The sequence below is a fragment of the Amphiura filiformis genome, chromosome 2 (assembly GCF_039555335.1).
Source record: "Amphiura filiformis chromosome 2, Afil_fr2py, whole genome shotgun sequence".
Classification (NCBI taxonomy): Eukaryota; Metazoa; Echinodermata; class Ophiuroidea; order Amphilepidida; family Amphiuridae; genus Amphiura; species Amphiura filiformis.
Genome location: NC_092629.1, coordinates 78,266,917 through 78,272,916, shown reverse-complemented (window position 1 = coordinate 78,272,916; position 6,000 = coordinate 78,266,917).

Genomic DNA, 6,000 nt, shown 5'->3' with positions numbered 1-6,000 from the left:
TTGCGGTTAAATTGGATTAATAAACAAGTATGATTGACAGTATGTATGTTATGGACTTTGCCCGATCAAAGTCCCGTTTAAGATGCAATGTACATAGTCGATTCTTAACTCGGACTTTCACGATTAATAAACTGGTAGAAATCAGAATTGTTCAGTATTGAAGTGCAAATATAATTATGACATTATGATATGTTGCATTCAACAATATAAGCCTACGTATACTTTACTTTTACTCTCACTAATATAAATATATATAAACTTTTTCATAACAATACTAGTATTTTGATGTAATAAATATGAGTATAATTTCGAGTTCAACTGAGTGCTTTATTCATGATTAATTATATGTTTTTATTTATCAAAAAACGACTATGGCATAGTCTACGCTGGCTCCTGCGTAGCATTCCAGATCGTGTAACCACACAGCAGGGTCACACTGCTGATTTCATTTATGAATTTCTAGGAGGGCTTGGATCCGCCTGCAAAATAGACTATGCCATAGTCGATTTTTGATAAATAAAACATGTTATTAATCATGATGAAAGCATTCATTTGAACTCGAAATCATACTGATATTTATTACATCAAAATACTAGTATAAAAGTGTTATGAAAAAGTTTATATAATTATATTAGTGACAGTAAAAGTTAAGTATATGTAGGCTTATATTATTGCATGCAACATCATAATGTCATTATATAAGCACTTCAATACTGAACAATTCTAATTTTAGAATCTGCCAGTTTATTATCCGAGTTAAAAATCGACTATGGACTTTCACTTTTACCCCGGGACTTCGTTCTCTAAAACACACTGTCACTCATACTTGTTTATCAATCAAATCTAAGCACAAGACTTTTAAGCATGGTGGTACAATACGCGCTAGATGCGTACGTTCATCCACCAGCTTTCGCGCCAGCACAAAAGCGCCGCATTCCATAGATAATTGTGTACCATGCATAGTTAATGGTAATGGTACGTGTCGGGAGGATTTAAACAATAACGAGATCTGGGCGACCAATCACAAGCCAGATCCATTTAAAGATGCATTACATCATGGCCAATTTTAGTAGGCCAGATTTCCGACAATCTCATTCATAGAGGCTCATAGACAGCCGTGTTAAGCATGTAAACCGCAATCCAAAGTCAGTAGTCCACTTGGGAAGCTAACAAACAGAGGGAGTACGGTGACTGAAAAGATGATCAGTTGTGAAAATCTATCAATTGTGCACAAATTAATAATAATAATAATAATAATAATAGCTTTATTTATACACGGTAAAAACATGTTCAATACAGTATTGTTCTTCCACATGTCCGTGTGGATATTAAAATATTACTAACAAACACAAGTTAATTTAAAATATAATATATTAGTGTACATAGACTAAAAACTAAAATTAATACGATCTTTTACTAAAAGACAAATATTATAATAAATAAAATAGTAACCCTGCATTCTTCCTCATACAGTCACACTCTCACATGCACTCCTCTCTCACCCTCTTAACACATATCCTCCATACATCTTTCACAATAAAATGTTATAATATGATTTATGTACAAGTTATATTCAAATTATTAAAACACATCCTCAATACCACTATTGCACAAAAACATACAAAATGATAAATTATTCAAAAATATTTTTAGGAAATAAATTATTAAACACATCGTGATAATTTGCAGGCCCACTATTGCACAAATACAGAAATTTCATATTAATATAAAATACTATAAAAGTAGCACCTACGTTAATCTTCATACAAGCACACACATTCCCACCATGAAACAACATACACTCCACTCACCCCTCACTTACATGCACGCACACCCAACTCACCCCCACCCTTTCATCCCCTCAACACGCATCATCCATACCCAAGATCCATACATCATATACGATTTATATACAAATTAAATTTAACTTATTAAAACACATCAAGATCACTATTACATAAATAATACAGATATTAAACAATATAAAATATACAAAATGATAAATTATTCACAAATATTAAGAAATAAGTTGTTTAAAATGTTTCACATTGCACATGCTTCTAGCATTGTCATCAATCGAGTTCCACAGTTGAGCACCTCTATAACTAAAGCTACGCTTCTTATATTCAGTATTTGGCTTATCCATGATAAAAACATCTTTATTTCTGGTGTTATAACAAGTTTCTTTTTTAACAAATCTATTGCACAGATATTTTGGTGCTTGATTGTTTACAATTTTATGCATTGTAACTGCTTCGTTTATGTATAACTTTCCTTCAAGATTTTTCCAGTTTAAAACATTTAAAGCTTCTGTACTTGACTCATATCTACTTACACCTGTAATAATTTTTGCTGCTCTGTTTTGTAAGACTTGAAGTTTATTACTAAGGGTTTTGTTACATCTTCCCCAAACAACATTGCAATAGTCAAAGTGAGTGGCAACAATGCTTTTATAAAGTAGACACTGATGGTGTTTGGGGATAAAATTAGCGGCTCTCCTTAGAAAATACAAACCAGTTAAAACTTTCTTTCTCACTTGGTCAATCTGATTGTTCCATAACAGTTTATCATCAACTTCAATGCCAAGGTGTTTACAATGATTAACCCTTTGAAGACGGGTTCCTTTTATGTTTACATTAAGATCATCATTACATAAATTTGCAAGTTTTTGTGGAGTACCAATTAACATAAAATGGGTTTTGTCAACATTAAGACTTAATTTGTTACTTGCAAGCCAGTTGTCAACATTAGCTTAAAATCGGAGTTTTAAGCTATCCAGAGTATGCACAATGGGCAAGTGGACTACGGAATAGTCTACCTGCAAATGAGCAAGTGGACTACGGAGTAGTCTACCTGCAAAAGAGAATATCTCGCCATTCTCCGGCAAAATGAGCCCACGTGATCAGACTTTCAAAACATGTCAAATCACAATTAAACCCATTATCTGAAATGTTGGACGAATGTGATGTATGTTGGTTTCAAATAGCACAGTTAACTCAAAAAGATGGATGGTATTTTCCTGTTTATTTTTTTATGATAATGTCAGGCTTGAGTTTAGAAACACTGACATTTACTAGTAGGGTAACCCCTGCTGTGGTGAAGCTCAAAGTCACTGAAAATCAGGATATTGGTTTTTTTTCATGGCTGGTTCTTGCTTTAAGAGCAGACAAAGTATGTTTGAGGATGGAGTTATAGCGCCAGGTGTGTCTACATTTGTTTAAAGACATGGGGTAGTTGTTCTGAGCGTGGAGCAAGGTCCCATGACTGTCGCATTACTTACATCCAGTTTGGACCCCTTTTCCACATGTTCTGAGGTTGCTGAATGTTGGTAGGAAATCAATGGCAGAGCAAACGGCAAAGCTGAGGCTACTTCTGAGGAGATTTATGCTAAAGATGGGCCAACAATTGGGTTAATTCAGGTCAAAACAGATCAATATTAAAAGCTAATCGCAAATGTTCCTAAATTTTGTTATTTCGTTATTTCGAGGCGGGACGCATCCCCTTTCCCACAGTATGATGGTCTCAAAATTCAAAATAATATTGTTGTGTAATCATCGGAGAAAATAAATGGGAACATCGTTGATGTATTTATTAAATAAATAATAGGGATCCAAGAATTTATCTTCGTGTTACACCTCAGCTTATATATATTTTAAAACCTTAACTTTAAAAACATAATAATATAATTCATTTACAATTTTTCCAAATGTTGCCGTAATATCACTGTAAGGACACCTCGTTGTTGTTTCTTGGTAGGTTTTCATTTAAATGTCAAGAGACTTGTTGAAAATACACGTGCATGCGTGGTTCACTAATGTTCGGTTAATGGTATTTATGATTCATAAAAATTGATTTTCAGATTGGAGTTATTAAGAGAGGTAAATATAAATTCATTTAATTGACTAAATTATGTTTAAACAGAATGCAAAAACGAATACAAACTTTGTAAAATTGCAGACAGATGCTTAGAATTTCATAACACAGGAATCTTTCATGTAATAATCATATGTCAATCCATTTAATTGCATTATCATTATTTTACAACTCGATGAGAGCACACGGCTGGTTTAATGATATCAAGTTGAGCGGTATTATGTAAATGAAAAACGCAAAACAAACCCTCTATTGAATGTTGCATAACATACACACAGGTTCCTACAATCTCTTAAAAGGTGACACCACAGCGTTAAATTCTCAAAATGTGATAAGATTGTCGGCAAATTGTATAAACGTTGTATGTATAAATTTAATTAAACACACTGTTTATGAACTAAATGTCTATTATAGTGCTTAACCTTAAACACTAAGATGTTTAGTTCATGAACAGGTGTTTTCTACAAACAATATACGACCCAAATGATTTGTTGATGTGTTTATCATAAGTGTTTGGGTGCGTCAATGTGTTTAGTTTAACGTTGAAAGTGTTTAATGTAGTATTTACCTATATGTTTATTATTGTTACACCATACATTTCTTTTGATTAAAAGACTTAGACATTGTTAACTTAATTAATTAGTGTGTTTTGTTGTGCATTCTGAAGTAAATTTTGGCCCTTAACGACTTGTAACAAATTTAACATATCAACAGAATAAAAACAATGCGCATATAAAAGTTGCATATAAAATACATCAAATAAATTGAGAAAATGTATAATATTTAAAATACAAAAACATGAAAGGATGATAATAAAAAAAATATTATGCTAAGGTTAACCCAATAATATTTAAAAGGGGGTCGTTTTTTCGAAGGAGTCCTTGTGAAATTGGAAACAAATACATTAAATCACAGAAAACATCAATAAAATACGGCTACTGCAATATTTTAAATACAAAAAAAAACATGAAAGGATGATATTAAGAAGATAATTATGCTAAGGTTAAGGGGTACTACACCCTGGCCAATTTTTGCCTATTTTTGCATTATTCTCAAAAATTATAGCACATTGGTGACAGGTAAGATATGTATATTTTAGGGCAAGGACTACAACTACTGTACTGAAAATTCAGCAACTCAAAGCAAGTAGTTATTGATTTATTGATCAAATATTGGTTTTCCTCATTTTTGACTGTAACTCCACAACTGCTGTCTGTGCTGAAATAAAATTACCAGTGCAGTAGTTGTAGTCGTTGCCCCTATAATACATATATCTTACTTGTCCCCAATGCGCTATAATTTTGAGAAAAATGCAAAATAGGCACAAAATTGGCAGGGGTAGTATTTCTTAACTCAATCATTTTAAAAGGCTTGTTTTTAAAGCGGTCCTTGTGAAATTGGAAACAAATACATTAAAACACAGAAAACACCAACAAAAATACAACTACTTGCAAGATAAATGTAACAAAACCAAAATCTCTTTTTGTCCACTAATTGTGTAAAGGCTGGATAACACGAAATCAAGAAAGACAAAATCAATAGCAGTCAACATACTTTTATGTAAAATATATGAAGCGTGTTTGGAATCAGTATTATTTTAGAGAGATCGCATTTAGTGCATGACTACTAATTGAGTAACATCGATATAATTACATACACAACAACAGCAGTATCAAAACACCAAAGTGTACCGAACTTACGTGTAACACACTTAAGGCTAGACAAGTTATTGCTGGTCGAAGCAGCCAAAATCGGTTATCATTATATATTATTGAGAATAACACTCTGGTGTTTTGCAAAAGTTCATTCTACAAATCATTCACAACTTGGTTGATTTATGTACGTTTTACAAAAACTGTTGTTGTTTCAACCCTCTTTACAACATAACTCAAGAACCACATGACCTACACAATAGTTATGTCCGTGTTATTTGAATTCTTATACACACTGGTTATCAAATGATTAATGTATCTTTTGCCAAAGATCACTACCATTCGCAAAACTTCGCAGTTACAAAATAGAGTTGACTTTTTAATTCGCTCCTACATGTATTCAATGATAATTACTACTTCTTGGTTTCTATAAAAACCTAATTATAAGGCTTGCACTTGATTTTAAAAAAGTTGG